The following is a 21163-nucleotide window of genomic DNA, read 5'->3' as shown; positions in this document are numbered from 1 at the left end:
ACAATTTCTCACCTGGATTATTGTAATTACCCACTAACTGGTCTCTCCAGTGACAATTTTATACCTCTTTAATCTGTTCTCCATACTACAGAAAGAATAACCTTTGCAAAAAGCACATTGGCCTATGCCATTCTCCTCCAACATTTACATATGTTTTATTGGGACCATTCTCATTTGGCCCTGCTTATTTCTCAACAATATCCCCTTATCTTTGTTCTACTTTCTGCCCTTATATTTGCATTTCCTCAGAACCAGGGTTTTAACACTCCCTGTAGACTTCTAGGTGCCTCTTTCCTGACTGCCTCAAGGCAGGGTCTTTGCATAAACTATTTACTCTACTTAGAATAGTCCTGCTTCCTTTTCTTCAGCCCACCTCCTCTCCCTCAAGGACCACATCCTACTCTTTCACCTCACAAGCTTTCCCTGAACTACCAAGATTGTTATGTACACCTCTTATATGTTCTTATATGTTCTTCAATTTCCCTTGTCACCTATATTGTAAACATCTGCTCATTGTCTGTATACCTCTATGGACATTAATTAAGTTCCATGAGGACAAATGTTATGACTTGTTCTTAATTATATATGCAGGGACTATTACATAGTAGCTGATTAGTATATGTATGAGATAAATGAATAAAGGAATGAATAACTTCAGTGTTAGTGATGAGAAATCAGAAAGGGATATGAGAGATAAAACAACATCATAAATATTTCCAGAAGAAGCTATCTTCAAACTACCTTTTCTCCTACCTGGTACAATAAAAGATGATGTAGATTGAGTTAATAGACATGAACTATATAGTGACTACTGGACTCCGTATAGAATTTATAAATATAGTTCAAGGCTTTTGTGGATCAAAATGCATTGTTTCACAGTTTAACCCATTTCATTAAAAAATCTTATACATTGTTTTGAGAACCATCTTCATTATTTTCCCAATTTTCCTTTTGGATTTCTCAATAGTTGTTTGAATTTTTCTATGAACTATTGAATAGAGGAAGGATGGGTGGGAAGGTTAAAAATACAAAGGAATCTTCCTAGAATGGAAAAAGGATATGATAAGGAAATGGAAAAGATTCACAAAGAAGTGGAGAATCCAGAATTTGTGTACTGCCGTGACTCAGTTGAAATGTTTAATGTCAAAACCAAAAAACTGGTATTGATATAGTTTTTTATTTTGCAGTACAATTATTTGAACATCATCACAGTACATAAAAGAAAATTAGAAAATAAGGCAGTACAGGCTCTTCATTTGTTGAGTAATTTTAAGGTAAGAACAACAAAGCAGATATGCGCTAATATAAACTTATTTAAATACCAAGAAAGTCAATTAAATGTTGCTTACTTTTTAAAAGTTTATTAAAAATGTTAATCCTAGTAACCCCCTTTCGGTGTCTCTGAATTTGCTTTCGGCCAATAAATGTGCAAGTATAAAATGAAGGTATAGATTCCCTCTGTTTGCTACAGACAAAGTTTTATATATATGTACATATACACACTCATATAAAAAGCCTTTACTGTTTAGTTTCAAGGAATATGCTACTTACATTTTTCCTACTTGTAAAATATTTATAATATATCTTCCTTCATTTTTTTATAGTCTCGAAATATTTGAAAACAAGTATTCCACATTCCACTTTGCTTTTCTACCCAGGTCTTCCTTTTTGTTTTCAACTCACTTTCTCCATATCCCTGAAAGCAACGTGCTCAAGAAAACACACAGATAGAAAAGTGCTTGTCATCTATAGGTATGATTAGCTGACTAAAAAAGTTACCAGTCACTGGTTAAGACTCCAAAATAGAAGAAAATAATTCATTGGTATAGAAAAGCTCTCAGAAGATCTGTATTTTCTCTCCATCTCATCTAATGTTTTAGCATGAAATGGCAATGAGAATAGTAGAAGGGAAAAAAATGTAGTCTAGGGTGACAGGATATTCAGTATGCTGTACATTAGGAAGTCTGCTTCAGAGACTGGCTTTCATGATGTTGAGGAAGGCGTATATAATTAGAGTCCCATGAGCATCCAAAAATACCAAACCCATGGCAATAGGCACATATTACGTCTAACCAGGTATCCAAGGAATTAGTAGACAGGAGAAAATAGTACTGATTTACTTAGTTTAAGCCCTTACTAACCATCTCTAAGAGAATTTTTTCATTTGTTAGAATGGTAAAATGCAGATTTAGATAATTCCTTCCTAGAGTCATAGATAAGTTTTCATGTTTCATACACCTGTAAAAGGGAATATGTCATAGCATGAGAAGATGGAGGAATGACTGCTTAGAGAGGCTTCAGAGGGAAGAAAATGGCTCTCTGGCAAGTAAAAGGAAAAGCATTGAAATAGATGGTAAAGATAAAAATAGGAAATCAAACATGAACAATAATTCACATAATAGAAAAAAACTCTTTGCGTGCAGTTAGGGGATAGGGGTTTTTCTCAGTAGCGTATAACTGAAGTTTCAGAATAACCTAAGAAACCAAGCACATGGCTGCGAATGTGATACAAAGGATCCTCTACGCACACAACCAACTCCTAGAAAGGTAATCCAGACAGCCAAATCTCTCATGCTCCAATGGAAATAAGTGAATTCTAGGTATTGGAATGAAGGTGGCAATTCAAGCATAGACTTACTGTTAATTAACTTCATATTCAGATTTTGTTTATGGAGGGTTTGTCCATATTTTAGGACATGTCATGTATACTGGGAGAAACAGACTATCTTAGGGAAAAATATCCTGTTCTTTTCTGTGGGATATCTGTAACCATCCCTGTTGATTATAGAAGTTAGTTTATTTCTCAAAACAGCATGATCTGTAAAAAGCAGTTGGAAGAAGATTCCAAGAAATTCTAGTTTGCTATAGACAATCCATCATGCCTTGGGTGAGCCTTCAGATGAGTTCTCTGTCTACATTTTACCTTCTGGGCAGGAGCCAGAGTTTATGCTACATCGCCTCCATACTACATAGGACATATATTAATCTCTGTCGTGGTTAAGTTTAATCCCTCATTTGCTAGACTTGAGTTGAAGCAGAGGCTGCAAATCCCTCTCCCTGGACAGAGGACTTGATGGGGATTGCAACAGAGATTTCTCCAAAAATACCTCTTCACAGTATCTCTTGCACCTTACATTTGAACTGGCTGAGGGGCACACCAATTGTGGTACTAATTTTTGTCATTTCCTTGGTAAATTCTGTAATTTGGTCGAACGTCACACTTTGATAAGCATCATCTCTTTTGTGTTTGATGAAATTTCAATAGTAATTTGTAATAAAACAGTTTGGCTGTGTATAGAATTACTAGATTTAAAAGAATAATCCTTGAGAATTACTAATATCCTTCAGTATATTCTTGAGAATTAATAATTCTTGAGAAATTTGAAGTGACTGTTTCTTTCCTTTTTATCAAACTTCCAATCTTGCCGTTAGGCTCTTCACACATTCCAGGGCCAGTGTAATTGTTATTTTTATTTACCTTTCTTTATATTTCTCTTCCTATAAGTTTTTAAACTTATCACCTTAGTGATAATATTTTTTAATATTTTTATATATTATATTATTTATATATTATATATTTTAAATATATATTATATTTATATATTTTTAAACTAAATGCTGAATTTCTTGGTATGTGTAATATTTCTTTTCATTACTTTCGATTCTGGGAAATTTAATTATGAAATTGTATTTATCATTTTCTACCTTACATTTGCTTTTATTTTTTGGAAAGACTACTAATTGAATGTTAAGACTTAAAGATCAATGCTCTAATTTTCTTTTCTATTTTCTTTTTTGTTTGTTTAGAGTTTATTTTGATGTCAAATTTAGATGCAATGACATGCACAAATCTTAAGTGTACATTTGCTGAATTTTGACAAATGCAAAAAAAAAATCCATCTGTATAACTCATACTCCTTCGGTCACCTCAGAAACTTCCCTCATGCCTCTTTCTTTCAATCTCCACCCTACATGTTCCTGTCTTTTTGTTTCAATTTCTAGATTATTTCTTCAAACATATCTTACCATCTTTGAAGCTTAGAAGTTTGTTTTCATTTTTTTTTTAATTTCAAAATACTTTCTTGTTTTCTGAATATTCTTTTTTTAATGGATTCACATTGTTTTTCTTTATGAATATTAAGTTATTTGACTTTTTTGTTCTCTGCATTTTCTGTTTTCTAAAAAAACTCTTGTTTTTGTTTATTAGTTCTGAGTATTGTTTTTCACATTAAAGGCTTTTCTCAAATGTCAGATGACTACTGGATGTTCACTCATATTTGACAGTGAGACACTTAAAAATGTATTTAGAAATCCCATCCATTGGGTGGAGTTTATACTTTAGTGTTTTTCCCTGTAGGTTGTCTGGGCTTTTTGTTGGAGAAAATTCAAATCATAATATCATCAATCTCCAAAATTCTACCAGAGGGCCAGTATGGAATATGCCTGACTTTAATTATCTGGGAGCCAAGATGAGAAAAAGTGATGAGAATCTCACTTACTGAAGAATATAGATTTTTAACGTAATATTCCTCTTTTTAGAATTATTCCTAAATTTCCTTTGTACCTAATATCTCTAATTCTTGGGCAACTTCTGGTCACTTTTTTCATAGAGTAATCCTCTCATATCTTGTCTGACTTTGCCAGGGTGGAAGGGGATCTAGTACACTTTAACTGCATATTTGAAGATTTTCAAACAATCCTTTTTCAACCACATTCCACACCGCTGCCTTCTTCTAACATAATTTATGAATGTCCCTGGGTTCTTCAGCCCAAAATGTCTTGCTTCTCTTTAACTTCCTGCTATGCAACATAGAAAGTTTCAGCTTTCTATATATTGTTATTTACTACTCCTTCATTTACCTTGCAACATTTATTGATTTATTTTTATTTATTTATTTATTTATTTTTGCAACATTTATTTTTATCCTCCATTAGCAGTTACCATCTTTCCTATTCTTCTTCTCCTTGAATGTACATCATTTCTCCCTCTAATCTGATGTCTGAGAGGGAATTTAGTGGAGGAGAGAGGAAGTGGATCAAGGATTATTGTGCGTTCTCAATTCACCGTATGCATCTAGGAGAACCCATCTGTATTTGTTTTCCTGGGCTGCCATAACAAAACATCACAAAGCGGGTGGCATAAGAAACATAAATGTATTTTCTCACAGTTCTGAAGGCTAGAAGTCCAAGACTAAGGTGTCATCAGGGTTGGTTTCTTCTGAGGCCTCACTCCTTGGCTTGCACAGGACTGTCTTCCCCTCCCTGTGTCTTTACATGATCTTCCCTTTGTGCGTGTCTGTGTCCTAATATTCTCTTCTTTTAACTTGTATTGGATTAGGGCCAACCCTAATGACATCATTTCACCTTAATTCCTCTTTAAAGATACTATCTCCAAATACAATCACATTCTGAGGGATTGGGGGCCAGGACTTCAATCTGTGAATTTTGGGGAACAAAATTCAGCCCATAACACCATCCATGGTAGAATTAAGGATGTTCCCAAAACTGAAGCCAAGAGAATTTTACCAGGATGTGTAAGCCTTTTGGCAGCAGTACCAATACACAAAAGGGAATAGGAAGGTCAGTATAGGCAGGTTGGACAGAGCTGCAGAAAAAGTATGATCCAGGGGGCTAGACTGTTTATGAGCAATCTTATGCATGTTTAAGGCACAGCACTAAAAATTCTTGAAGACAAAAAATTAGAGCCAGAGAGATCTGAGTGCAAATAACCAAGGATCATAAGCAAAAATATAGCATTACACTACCAATAGATGTGAATAGAGAATGCCCAAAAGGACTCATTTACAGATTTATAACAATGATCACTATCAGCACTGAAGAACAAGGTTAGACCAGGAGGACTGGATTTTGTCATGGAGGATTTGTTATAGAGCTGCTTACATTTACCACAACCAACAAGACCAAGTCTACAAGACAATTTTCTAGAGACTGTAAAGTTTAGAAGGGCATGGAAGAATATCAGTAACACTAAGTCGTTGATGTTATAAAACCCTGGTTGTATCAGGCTTGCAATGGTGGCCCTCTAAATAGATTTGGGTTAAGGGGTAACATACTGAATCTTCTTAAGTATACTATGCCACTGTAGTCCTAACTTTTGTTAGAATATTTTTTCTGTCTTGGCTTCTCTCCAACTGGTGAATCATATCATTGTTTATCCCAGGAAAACAAATGTTCCATGTCTGTGGTAAGTCATAATCTATTTCTATAGCAGCATCAGCTCCATATGCCTTCCAGTCATTAAAATGATGCTTAGCCAATGCAGTCTAAACTGTAATTGTATTATTCTATTTTTCTAAAATAAGGACTAACAATACAGAATATGCACCTTTTATTTGCTACCATCTGCAATCCCTTACCTCACGTTAGGAAAAAAATGAAAGGCTTATTAAAAGGGACTAAAGGACCTAATGGCTGTGAGACACTTGTGTGAGTATCACAGTGGACAAGTAAATGTAGTGAAAGCTGCCAAAATTCAGAGTTACAATTACTTATGAAAATTTTGATTGTCTGGCTATGAATAAGCCTGTGAAATTTGCACAAGGTGTTTTTGGACACATAGTTCTGGCCCTTCCATTAATCAGAAGAATGCCCAAGTCTAACTATTGACTGGTGACATGCTTTCCTCTCTTGGAGGATCTCAGGAGAATGGCACTATAAAGAAAGAAAGCCAAATTCACAAAATCTGGAGCTTGGAGAAAACATGAAATGAGAATACAATCCTTACTGAGTATTAAAAGTCAATCCTTGGGCTTCCCTGGTGGCGCAGTGGTTGAGAGTCCACCTGCCGATGCAGGGGACGCGGATTCGTGCCCCGGTCCAGGAAGATCCCACATGCTGCGGAGCAGCTAGGCCCGTGAGCCATGGCCGCTGAGCCTGTGCGTCCGGAGCCTGTGCTCTGCAACGGGAGAGGCCACAACAGGGAGAGGCCCACGTACCGCAAAAAAAAAAAAAAAAAAAAAAAAGTAAATCCTTGTGCTAAAAATGAAATATATGTCTCCTACATAAGCAAAATAAGACTTAGATTTAGCTTTTTCACACATTTGCCATTAATTACACTTTTAAGTGATATATATGCTCTGAGATCTTAGTCACACAATTCAAATTTAGAAATTGATACTAATCAAGATTAAATCAATTCTGGTGATTTTTTTATGAGTATGTTTGTGCACGCTTCATAACTTTAAACAATATAAATAATTTTCTTATGCATCCTCAAGTAATATTCCAAATGAATATATATTTGAAGTGTTCAAGCTCTCTTGTCCACATAAAAACGCATGTAGTAAATTATAAACGCTTCCCAAAATTTATATTAAATGGAAAGTCATAATGAGTTAAACAGTAGATTTCAGTAGTGGGATATAACTCTCATTCAAAACTTAAAGTGATATTGAAAGGTTGTGGGTTTTTTACCTTTTTTATACGTTTTTTTTTTCTCAAGAACATTATAGTTTCCCTTGTTTCCTGAATATTCATTGACATTTGTGGAACAGGATATACAACTTGCTGTGTGCTGTCAATCAAAATCTCTTAGCTATGTATTATTGTTCTAAAGTGTTTATTGATATTAAACAAGTTACTATATGTAGATAGATACTCTTTTATCTAAAAATGGATGAAAGCAAGATATTTTAAATGAGACTTTGAATTTAAAACTGCTTCAGGCTACTAGAATAGCCTGAGAAAATCACCTAGAAAGCATTTTTAAACTAGGAGCAAAGATTCGATCGCTCAAAGGACAGGGAGGCACTTCACCTCATCCATTCTCAAATGCAAAGCAAAATTTTAAAATTTGTCTTCTGTAGTCTTTATATTATGACTCTTCTTTCATGACACTATTTTGGCAGTTACAAAACAATGATTTGAAAATTTAGCAAGCAGACAGCTCGCTACAATCCCTGAAGTCTGGGCTCTACCCCAAACATACAGAATTGAAATCAATAGTGTGTTGGGGAGCAGGAGAGGGAGAGGCAGCAAGCTTCACTACGTTTAACTAAGCAGCTCTGAAGCATCCCACAGTTTAAGCACCATTGTTTAGACACTCTGGTCTTTACCGTTTTTCCTTTACCAAACTTGGTATCCAGGGATCACCCTAGGATCCCTGATCACTCACTGCCTTCTAGAATGCAGTTACTTTGCCTCCTGTGCAATTGGTATTTACTCCTGGTACTTCATCCCTTAAATTCAACATCATGAGTTGCCTCCAATCAACAATTACCTAATTCTTTAAACTCATAAACTAGAGGACCTTCCCAGTTCTGACTAGCTTCCCAGTGTCTTAAAAGAATAATTTTCTGCCCATGGAATAACCCAATGCAGTGATTAACTGGTGGGCAATTCAGACTAGAAGGCACAGGACAGATGTTTTATTTTAAGCTATCAAATAATACATTCTAGGTCTCTCAGGACAGAACACTTCATTTCAAGCTCTACAACACAAGCCAATATTTATTCTCCCTATTTTAGCTCAATCTTATTTCAGACAACCCAGACTCTGTCTTAGTTTTAAAGAACCACCCTCAAAATAAAATAGGAATTCCTCGGTAGGAATTTATAGAATTTAGTAGGCTTTATAAGACAATCGGGTTTATAAAATGAGGGCAATTATTCACCTACCTCATGACATTTTAGGGGCTAAAATGAATTAATATAAACTTAGCATCTAGACATGGTCACATTTTATGTATTAAACAGGTTCTCCACTGAAGAAATTCTCAGTGATTTTTAATATGCTAATGTGCATTGTGATTAAGTGGGGTGCGGGGTATGCATCATTTCCTAAATGATTCTGAGCAGATTGAAGAATTTTTCTTACCTATTTGGAGAAACACTCTGGAAAAGGCCCCACATGAATCTTCTGTCTTGCATAGATGCTACCTGCTCCAGGTAGTCCAGAAAACACTGCTCTGTGAAATAAAAACTAAAATAATAAACTTAAGGTGAAGGAAGAACACAGTTTGCTTAGGTCTCTTGTCTGGATTTCAGTCATCTGTGGAGATTCCAAACTTTAACTGTTATAGCGTAAATTGGGTGGTCAGATAGCATTTAGACAGTGTCGGTTTGGAGAATATGACTTTTCAATATTTATTGGCCACAGTATTTCAGTATTAAACCTTCTGTGAAACAGAGAGAATCTTGTCACCCTGTCACCCTCATGAAAATACCTGAAGGTAGTTCAAATCATTTTCTGCTGATCCTCATTTAACAGTAATCTGATGGCTGCCAATTTAATTTATCTGGAATGCTATGCTGTGAATACTGGTTCAGTTTATCAAACTTTTGATCCTCTTTTAGAGGACACTTGATTGGAATGTATTTTTCTGCCTTCTTGAAGTTAGGAATGGTCAAATGACTTATCTTGGCGAATGATATGTGAGCAGAAGTTACGTGTGAATCTGGACCAGAACTTCAAGAAATAATGCATAGAATGCCATGTCCCTTCCTCCTGCCATAGACGAGCAACCTTAAAGATAGTGCAGGCTCTGCAGGTCTGTTTCCCTGAATGTGAAGGACAAATAGACCTGAAATGGTTACGTCACTGAAATTTTTAGCTTACTTTTTACTACAGCATAACCGAGCATAACCTGACTGATACATTTTGATACTGGGAAAAAAATGTTCTTAAAAGTGGCTAAAAGGGCTTCCCTGGTGGCGCCGTGGTTGAGAGTCTGCCTGCCGATGCAGGGGACACAGGTTTGTGCCCCGATCTGGGAAGATCCCACATGCTGTGGAGCGGCTAGGCCCGTGAGCCATGGCCGCTGAGCCTGCGTGTCCGGAGCCTGTGCTCCGCAACGGGAGAGGCCACAACAGTGAGAGGCCCACGTACCGCCAAAAAAAAAAAAAGTGGCTAAAATGTTTATTGTCCTAAGATTGTATTATTCACCTATCCATTAGGTGAAATGATAAATCAGTTTCCTGAACTTCCAAGCTAAGAACTAGACTGTGAAATTAGTTAAAATTCTTGCAATTTACAGAAGTCTGAGTAGCAAGACTCAGACTTTACATCAGTTTCTCCTCTTTATTTATTATCTTAGTCAGTGTATTCCATTTTTAGAATATTTTACATATAGCCATTTTAAAATTAGACATTCATTTAACAGATATTACTTTTCCAGAATTTTGTTCCTGAGTCCCTTTCCACTCTTAAAAATTATGGAACACACCAAAGAGCTTTATATGTGAGTTATTGCTGCAAATAATACTGTATTCAAAATGAAAACTGAGAGCATTAATTAATATTTTATTTGGAGATAATTGTAAATTCACATGTAAGAAACAATGCAAAAAGATCTGTGTACCCTTTCTCTATCTTTCTCTAGTGGTAACAACTTGCAAAACTACAGTACAATATTACACACAGGATATGCATATTAATGGTCAAGATATAGAAAATTTCCATCAGCACAAGGATCCCTCATTACTCTTTTATGGCTACACCTACCTCTCATCCACTGCCACCTCCTCATTAATCCCTGGAAACCATTAACCTGTTCTCTATTTTGTAACTGTGACACTTCAAGGATGTTATATAAATGTAGTTATACAGTATGCAATCTTTGATGACTGGATTTCTTCACTCAGCATTTCATTCAGATTGTGGTATGTATCAAGAGTTCTTTTTTGTCTTGTTTTTGTTTTATTGCTGAGTTATATGAATGTGCCAGAGTTTATTTAACCATTCACTCACTGAAGGACACCTGTGTTTTTTCCATTATTGGTTTATTGTGAATAAAGCAGCTATGAACATTCAGATTTAGATTTTCGTGTAAATGTAAGTTTTCATTTCTCTGCAATAAATGCCCAGGAGTACAAATGTTGGGTCATGTGGTAATTGCATTATTTCGTTTTTTTATTTTTTTAAAGAAATTGCTACACTGTTTTCTAGAGTGACTAAAAATGTTTACATTCTTTCTAGCAACATGTGAATGATCTGGTTTCTCTGAACCTTCTCCAACATTTGATATCGTTATTCTTTTTTATTTTAGTCATGCTGATAGGTGTGCAGTGATACTTCACTGTGTTTCTAATTCCCATTTCTCCTAGTGGCTAATGATACTGAATATCTTTTTATGTGTTTACTTGCCGTCTGAATCTCTTCTTCAGTGAAATATTTCTTCACGATTTTTTTCCATTTTCTAATTGGATTATTTGTTTTTATTACTCTTGAGTTTTCAGAGTTCTTCATATACTCGAGATATAATTCTCTGTCAGATATGCAGTTTGAAATATTTATTTCCAGTCTGTATCTTGTCTGATCTTCCTATTAATGAGGTCTTCTGCAGAGCAAAAGCTTTTAATTTTGATAAGGTCAAATGTACCATTCTTTCCTTCTATTAATTGTGCCTTTGATGTTTTCTGCCCACCCCTGAGGTCTCTCCCTCTTTTATTTATTTATTTATTTTTTTGGTTTTTCAGACTCACTAATTTTCATTTTCCTATCTTCAAGTTTACTGATTCTTTCTTCTACCAGCTCAAATCTCCCTTTGAGTCCCTTTAGTGTGGTTTTTCATTGCAGTTATTTTATTTTTCAACTCAATGATTTCCTTTGGGTTTCTTTTTTAGGCTTTTTACCTCTTTATTGATATATCCATTTTGTTCATATGTTGTTTTCCTGACTTTATCAACATTTTTATTTCTTTAAGCATTTAAGACAGTTGTTTTAAATTCCTTGCCTACTAGATATTCCATCAGGTCTTTTTCAGGGGCAGTTTCTATTGATTTTTATCCTTTTCCATTGAATGGGCCATTTTTCCTGTTTCAGTGTAGGTCTTACAATGTTTTAGCTGAAAACTGAACATTCAAATCTAATAGTGTAGCAATTCTGGAAATCAGATTCTCCTCCTCCACAATGGTTTGATACTTTTTTTTTTTTTTTTTTGATTGCTATAGCTACCTCTATATGGAGAATCAGGCTGAGGTGTAAACTTAAGGTCTTCTCAGGTAATTTTCTAATTTCTCCTGTATATGTATTTTTTTTAATATATATAAATTTATTTATTTATTTATTTTTGGCTGCGTTGGGTCTTCGTTGCTGTGCACGGGCTTTCTCTAGTTGCGGTGAGCAGGGGCTACTCTTCATGTCGGTGCACGGGCTTCTCATTACGGTGGCTTCTCTTGTTGTGGAGCACGGGCTCTAGGTGTGCAGGTTTCAGTAGTTGTGGCACATGGGCTCAGTAGTTGTGGCTTGCAGGCTCTAGAGCACAGGCTCGGTAGTTGTGGCACACAGGCTTAGTTGCTCCGCGGCATGTGGGATCTTCCCGGACGAGGGCTTGAACCATGTCCCCTGCATTAGCAGGAGGATTCTTAACCACTGCGCCACCAGGGAAGTCTCTACGCATTTGTTTTTGATGTCTTAGTTTTTAATATCTGGCTCCACAAGTAGAATAAGAAAAATTAAGAGGAGGGAGAGTGTGCCAACTCTTAAATCCCCTGGAAGTCAATTCAGCTAGAGGAGGTGGGTCTTGTAATAACCAGGTAAAGTGTAGCAACAATGGGGTAAGGTGTAACAACACTGACTGCCACATCTTGTCTGCATCTCCATTATGAGAAGCAGAATTCAGCAAGCAGAGCACAGATTCCCAATATTTGGAGGACAGAATCTTTTTTGTTCACATTGGCTCTCTTAAGCTGTGTGCAAACTGCTCCTGGAATGCACACACAGTTGCTATGTGTGCCATGGGACTGTCGGTAGCATTTGGGTAGCTGCTACTATGCTGAGACCTGAAATTGGATGAAATTAACTACAGTTTACCATCCAATCCTTTCTTGGAAAGTTGAAAACCTATAGACTCCACAGTTCCAAAGTAGTTATGTCAGATAGATTCTACCAGAGCAATTGTTGTCTAGATCAGGAGACAGATTCCTGGTACTTTCTACTCTGCTCTCTTCCCAGAATCCTCTTCCCTGTTGCACATTTTTTTTTTTTTTTTTTTTTTTTTTGCGGTACGCGGGCCTCTCATCGCCGTGGCCTCTCCCGTTGCGGAGCACAGGCTCCGGACGCACAGGCTCAGCGGCCATGGCTCACGGGCCCAGCCGCTCCGCGGCATGTGGGATCCTCCCGGACCAGGGCACGAACCCGTGTCCCCTGCATCGGCAGGCGGACTCTCAACCACTGCGCCACCACGGAAGCCCTGCACTTATTTTTAAACTCATTTTTATTTTGATTAGATCAAGCACTGTCATAACATTTGTGAATAACCTGTTTTACAGCATGTCCTACAAAGAATTGGTTACAATTTATTTATTCACATATTGTCACCCTGCAAAACTGCCACCTTCTTCATTGTTGTGATCTTAGCTAATTTATCTTCATAATACCAGCATCTGTCATGAGGTATATGCCAGAAAAAAGGCTGTTGATCTGATTTTAACGGAAATTAAGAAAGGATGTTTATCATTTACTGCATGACCAACTGCTCACGTTCTAAAATCATAATCTTAAGAAAAAAAATACGTCTGAACTTGTGAGAAAAAGGATTTTATGTGGAAAAAAGGACATATTCTTTTTTTTTTTTTTTTTTTTTTTTTTTTTTCTGTATGTGGGCCTCTCACTGTTGTGGCCTCTCCCGTTGTGGAGCACAGGCTCCGGACGCACAGGCCCAGCGGCCATGGCTCACGGGCCCAGCCGCTCCGCGGCACGTGGGATCTTCCCGGACCGGGGCACGAACCCGTGTCCCCTGCATCGGCAGGCGGACTCTCAACCACTGCGCCACCAGGGAAGCCCCAGGACATATTCTTTAGAGTAATTAATTTGGCCAGTCTAATTGATCTGCTTTATCTGAATATCTTATATACTTTCAATTTCCTGCATCATTCTTTGAGCTCAAGTCTTATGCCCCATCATTGACTATCTTTTCAACGCACTTATGCAGATTAGTAAATAAATTCTTTATGGGGAAAAGAAAGATGAAGGTAAATTACACCAAAATAAAATACAGAGCTGCACAAGAAAGGCCGCAAAAATCTAAGGCAAAGGTGGATAATTATACTAAAATTTCTCAGCCTGTTCAGAAAATGTGGACCAATAAGCAGATGTTACCACTACCAGAGAGAAGGAGAATCTATGCCTGGAGGCAAACCAAATGTGCCACATTTGAGGCCTTTGTGGCAGGGCATCCACCCAAGTGTGCAGGCACATACAATCCTTTACTCTGGTGATGCCCAGTCTGTGCTGGTAGTTGACATCAATATTGGCAATCCTCCTGGCCCAGCTTTGGAAGCAAAACCCAGATGAATCTCTGTCATACTATGTGGAAAATAAGCTAAGACATCTTCTAAATTATAGTTGATCTACTTTAACTTGAGAAATATAAGCAATGTCAGCTAACTTATAAATTCTAATTACTAATATCTGTCAAAAATTTGTGTGAAGGAAACAGGAATAGGAATTGTAATAGGAAAGGGGGCTTATATTTATTGAAACCAAATAAGAAAAATAGGTATTAGAACTTTAAAAATGTTTGCCAAGGCTTGTTTAGGCTCTAGGATGCCACCTTACTGGGTTTATTACTCAACTGAAGAGCTCATGCTTGAGGTAAGATGCTTATTCATCTGCTGCACCTTAATTTGCTTTTCTCTTAATTGAGCCCAGCATGAGGTAAGACTTTACAAGCAATGTATACACTGCCCCTTTTTAACCTTGACTTTCACAATATCTATTCCCCTGGAATCAGTTTTCCTGACCCTACTGGTTGAGCAGGTTGGGGTGAGGAGGAATAGCAAGAATAAGGAATAAAATAAGCCAGTGCTCTAGAAAAAACAAAAACAACAACAACAAAAATGAGTCAGACAGAACTTCTTAAGTGAACCTCTTTCCCTTCTTAGCTTGGAAAGTTGCAATACACTGAAAAGGTGGCAAATTTCAGTAGATAGTGCTTGCAATTCCCATTAAAAAAGAGCAAGGCCACTTCTATTGGGAGCAGGCACTCCTTCAAATTTCTAAAATAATACCTGGTATTAATGCTGGTACAACACAAGACAGTCCTAATAGTAACACACTTCTGGGTTGGATTGTATTTTAGGCTGAACCATGTTACACAAAGTTTGAACAGAATTTGAATTGAGTGCCAATGCTTATTTTGTTACTGTTATAGTTCTATTGAGCTAGAACTGTGATTTAGGGGGAAAAAGGCTTTTCTCTTACAGCCCATAAAAATTATAAACAAATATTTATAATATATTTTTTAATGTAAGCCCGCTTCTCTTTCATTTAACTTTTGTTTGTTTCCTACGTTTGTAAAGTTCAATGTCAAAAGTCTCAGGTAATAACCTCTCAATTTCTGAAAAGCCAATCCAAGCCTCTGAGTTGTTTAAAGATAACTGCCATACCTTTTAGTATGAAGACAGCTGATGAAAATTTTAAAATAATGGAATATTAATCATTCATTATAATGTGTGATTTCTTATCAAAGTTGATAGAAAAATGTGGATTGCACTTTGAGAATTGGGAAGAAGTAGTGAGAAATCTTTTGCTTTGTGCTATTTGATTTAGAAATCAATAAATGCTAAGAACAATTCTGAGAAAGAGTGGGATTTTAATAAATGTAAATATGGTTAAATCTGAAAATATGAGGAAAAAATGTCATGATTTATGTTATTTTTCTTCTCATGGATAATTGAAAGTGAGACTACAACTCATTATTACATTTATTACAGTTTTTAAAGAAGAAGTACTTAAATAAACCCTTAATTTGTGAAATAAAAATAGATGAGGTATGACAGTTCAGCCTGTCTTTTCAATTGGTAGAGTCACACACACATGAATTTTTTTTAACACAAAATTACATGACTGATTCTTTCTGACCACTTCATTATTTAGTGATGGTAGCCCTAGCTTTAGAACTAAAATCAACCCATTTAATGAAATGCTTACTTCAACACCAAAGCCATTATTACACATGTAACAGTTTGGAAATACTGCTTTACACTTGGAAAATGCCCAGCACTGGTGAATCAATTTTCTATCTGCTTTGTAAAAACAACTTCTTCTTTATTGCTTTTTGGAAACAGAATTGAAGCAATACTTCACAAAAGCCATTAAACAGAACTTGTGACACAAAATATAAGACTTCTAACCAAACTACATCATTTCTCAATTTCTTTTGAACACCTAATGGCATAATGAAAAATGATATGTTCTCATTCTCAGGTATGATATCTGATAGCCTCAAATTTAAAAGTTGATTTGTAAGATGAGACGATGGTACAGTTGAACAGTCAACCTTATAAACAGTCTTTTGCTGAGTAACCCAAAATTTTAACTGGTCAAATAAAGTATTTCCAGCATTTAGTGCTGGAAAATATGGAAGATTATCTATAATTAGAATAACTAACACAAAGATGATTCTTATATAGCAGCAACACATTAAATATTTAGCCACAGGGAAAGAAAACAATTTCAAACTGGTGAATAAAGGGAAAATTCTTTGGGGAGTACTTTAAGGTTTCCTTTTTTTAATAGTTCCTTTGGAACATAGATGGCAATTTCATACTGTTAATATTGCAAAAGTTATAGCAGGGAAGAAAAAGAACAGTGTCTTTGATTTTATACCATTTTCTAGAAGAGCAACATAGATATTGGGAAAGTATGGGTTTGTTAAAAATAAATTAGTCCTGTTACTTTGTCTAATATTTACTGTGATTGAAAGAAATATGTTTCAACCAGAAAGAGGTATATTATGTTTAAATTACATTTTATCACATATTGTGTTTTCTAAAACCTTGCAAAAATAATCAAGATTGTGATGAGTTCTTTCATTGCCACTGGAGAAGGCAGAAAGATTCCAAATAAATCAGCTGTGTGGGACTGTGGAGCATATTAAGCACAGGCATGTTGCAAGAATTAGAATTAGTGTCAGTCTTATTTAAAAGCTTCCTTGTTCATCTTTGCAACTCTAGATTGTTGGCCAAGATTAAATCATGAATTTTCTCAACACTCCTATGAAGTCGTTAAAGGAGAAGTAAAGAAAGAATGACAAAAAGGTAGGGGACTTTAATTGTACTGTTGTATTAATATGTATTTAAATTAAAGGAAAAAATAAATATTATACAAATGAAATTTTTTTCCTGTGATAACCAACAGGATAAAGGCCACCTCCAGACCAAAAGATTTGGTCTAAATAAGTATAAATTAAAAAAAAAATCCATCACTACTTGGACAGGAATTTTTTTTTTCTAAGTAGGGGGACATAGAGACCCATAATTTAATACCAAGTAGGATATAAAATAATGATTTTTTAAAAACTCTATCAGTTTGTGTCTGACTAGAAAAATGACTTCAATAATTTGCAACAAGTCAATGTAATGCAGAGAACTGGTTATACTGAACTTAAACACTGAACAGATGACCTTGAGAAAACCCATTAATCAAAAGCAGAAAGACATGGCCACTACAAGGCTGGAGGGAAAATGGAAGTAGGCAATATTACCAGTGCTCAGAAGTAAGAGTCATCCAACAAAAGCTCAGACCCAGGCCAGTCTGTCCATGAGAAAGGAAGCAATGGAATCACAGAGTCCTTGTCCCCCCAAGCAGAGAAAGAGGGGTGCAATATCTTGGCATCTTCCTTCTTCCCACCTTCTAACCTCCTGCCAAAGCCTCCCATACTCAGCCAGAAATCAGCTATTACAAGAGCAGTCTTTAGGATTCAGCCCACTTTTAAAATAGAACAGTGGTGTGTAAGAATGTGAGGGAATCTGAAGGTAAATGTAGACTCAACTGGCATTATCTCTCCATGACACACTATCAAGATGAACTATGTCAGTGATGTTTAACAGCTTGAAACTATGTTACCATAGGGAAAAGATGCCATAAATTCTACCTCTCCATACGGGTAAATAAAGATCTCAATAAAGGTAAATACATGGACAATTGCGGAAGCTAATATTACAACAATAGTGTTAACTCACTTTTTGTTTTCTACATGATTTAAGAAACTAATAACATTTTAAAAAGAGAAAACAATTATTAGTATAAAACGTAATATTGCTGTGATTTTAGTTTTTAAGTACAAGTCCTGTTTTCTACACAATTTAAGGGGCTAATGCATTTAAAATAATTATTAGTTTACATTTTGGAGCACACATATATAAATATGTAATTTTGTGAGATCAACAATGAAAAGGGGTAAGGATGGAGCTGCTCTTTTAGTTTGTTTTATGTTCAGTTTGTACGTTACTAAAGTTAAGCTGGTATAAATTCAAATTAGAATGTTATAACTTCAGGATGTTAATTAAATGTAATTTACATGGTAACCACAAGGAAAATAGCTATAGAATGTATACCACAGGAAATGAGAAAGAAATATAAATATTTCACTACAAAAAAAATCAACTAAACACAAAAGAAGATAGTAATTAAAAGAATGAGGGGGGAAAGCTATAAGGCTTATCAAATAGCACAATGACAGAAGTAAGTTCTTCCTTACCAATAATTATTTTAATTAATTAATTAGGCTGCACCAAGTCTTAGTTGCAGCATGCAGGGTCTTAGTTGCAGCATGCGGGATCTGGTTCACTGACCAGGGATCGAACCCTGGCCCCCTGCATTGAGAGCGTGGCATCTTAACCACTGGACCACCAGGGAAGTCTCTCAATAATTATTTTAAATGTAAATGGATTAAGCTCGCCAATCAAAAGACAGAGATTGGCAGAATGGATAAAATCACATGCTCCAACTCTATGCTATCTACAAGTGACTCCTTTGAGACCGAAAGACACAAAAAGATTGAAAATGAAAGGATAGAGGAAGATATTCCCTCCAAATAATAACTAAAAGAGAGCAGGGGTAGCTATACTAATATTCAACAAGTAGACTTTAAATCCAAAAAGGTTACATGAGACAAAGAAAGACCTTATATATTGATAAAAGTTTCAATACAGCAAGAAGATATAACAACCATAAACACTTAATACAGTAACGACAGATGAACATCATACTCAATGGGGAAAGACTGAAAGCTTTTCATCTAAGATCAGGAATAGGCAAGGATGTTTGCTTCCACCTCTTCTATTCAGCATGGTACTTGAAATTCTAGCTAGACAAATTAGGCAAGAAAAAAGAAATAAAAGGAATCCAATTGGAAATGAAAATATAAAATTATCTCTGCAGACGATATGATATTATATTTAGAAAACCCTAAGAATTTGATTTAAAATGTTAGATCTAATACATGAATTTAGCAAAGTAGCAGAATACAAAGTGAACACACAAAAATTGTTGCATTTCTATACGTAAAAACGATAAACAATTTGGAAAGCAAATTGCAAAAACAATCCCATTTAGAATATAATCAAAAAGAATAAAATACTTAGGAATTAACTTAACCAAAGAGGTGAAAGTTGTAAAATAAAAATAACAAAATTTTACTGAAAGAAATTAAAGAAGACATAAATAAATGGAAAAACAAAGCATGTTTATGGATTAGAAGACAATATTGTTAAAGCATTCATACTATCTAAAGCAAACTACAAATTCAATGAAATGTCTTTCAAAACACCAAAGATTTTTTTTTTGCAGAAATAGAAAACCCATCCAAAAATTCATATGGAATCTCAATGGGAACTGAATAACCAAAATAATCTTGATAAAAAGAATGTAACTGAAAGACTCATGCTTCCTTGATTTCAAAATTTACTTCAAGGCTACAGTAATCAAAACAGTGGTACTGGCATAAAGCAGATATATAGAGCAACTGAATATTATAGAAAGCCACAAATAACCCCCTATATATATGGTCAAATGATTTTTGACAGGGGTGTTCAAACCATTCAATGGAAAAAGGATAGTCTTTTCAACAAGCGGTGCTGGGAAAATTGGATATCCACATGCAAATGAATGAATTTGGACTCTTATCTAATGCATATACAAGAATTAACTCAAAATGGATCAAGGTCCTAAATGTCAGACTTAAGACAATAAAACTCTTAGAAGAAAACATAGGACCAAAGCTTCATGACTCTGGAATTCACAGAGATTTACTGTATTTGACACCAAGGTACAGGCAACAAAAGTAAAAAAAAAGACCAAATGGACTTCATAATTTTTTTTTAAAATTTGTGCATCAGAAGACACTGTCAGCAGAATAAAGAGGCAATCCACAGAATGGGAGAAAAAATTTAGAAATCTTATATCTGATAAGGGACTAATATCCAGAATATATAATGAACTCCTAAAACTCAACAACAACAAATAAACAAACAAAAATGGCAAAGGTCTTCAATAGTAATTTATCTAAACAAGATATGTAAATGACCAACAAACACATGAAAAATGCTCAACATCACTAATCATTAGGGAAATGGAAATCAAAACTACAATGAAATACCACCTCACACCTATTAGGATGACTATTATTAAAACAAAACAAAAGTGTGGGTGAGGATATGGAGAAATTAGAACCCTGTTCACTATTGGTGGGAATGTAAAATGGCACAGCTACTGTGCAAAATAATATGACAGCTTCTCAAAGAATTAAAAATAGAATTACCATATTATCCATAATGGAGGGGAGGGGAAGTTTCACTTCTGGGCATATACTCAAAATAATTGAAAGCAGGACCCCAAAGAGATGTTTTTACACCCATGTGATTAGCAGCATTATTAACAATAGCCAAAAAGTGTAAGCAATTCAAGTATCTATCAACTGATGAATGGAAAAACAAAATATGGTATATACATACAATGGAATATTATTCAACCTTAAAAAGGAAAGTAATTCTGCAATATGCTACAGCATGTATGAAGATTGAGGACATTATGCTAAGTGAAATAAGCTAGCCATAAAAAGACCAATGCTGTATAATTCTACTTAGATAAGGTACTTAGAGTAGTCAAAATCATAAAGACTGAAAGTATAATGGTGGTTTCTAGGGGCTGGGGAGAAAAAAAGAATGAGGAGTCACTGTTTAATGGATATAGAGTTTCAGTTTTACAAGATAAAGAGATATGATGGTTGCACAACAATGTGAATGTATTTAATAGCACTGAACTGAACACTTGAAAATGGTTTAAATGGTATATGTTATGTTTTGTGTATTTGACTACAAAAAAGAAAAAAGCACAATGAGATTTCACTACACACTCACTCTAATGACTGTAATAAAAAAAGACAGAAAAATATCAAGTGTTAGTGAGGATGTGGAGACC

At 35.4% G+C, this 21163-nt stretch overlaps 1 long non-coding RNA gene across 1 annotated transcript in view; it reads left to right on the top strand.

Moving 5' to 3' along the window:
* The window catches only part of LOC109548371 (uncharacterized), a 64741-nt gene that overhangs the window by 31498 nt on the left and 12080 nt on the right, over positions 1–21163 (top strand). Inside the window, exon 3 of the long non-coding RNA XR_002174452.3 lies at positions 16918–17001. This is a non-coding gene — a long non-coding RNA (uncharacterized lncRNA). The remainder of the gene's footprint in view (positions 1–16917; positions 17002–21163) is intronic.

This window comes from Tursiops truncatus, chromosome 7 (genome assembly GCF_011762595.2).
Source record: "Tursiops truncatus isolate mTurTru1 chromosome 7, mTurTru1.mat.Y, whole genome shotgun sequence".
Taxonomy (NCBI): Eukaryota; Metazoa; Chordata; class Mammalia; order Artiodactyla; family Delphinidae; genus Tursiops; species Tursiops truncatus.
This window is presented reverse-complemented; position numbering and strand designations above follow the sequence as displayed.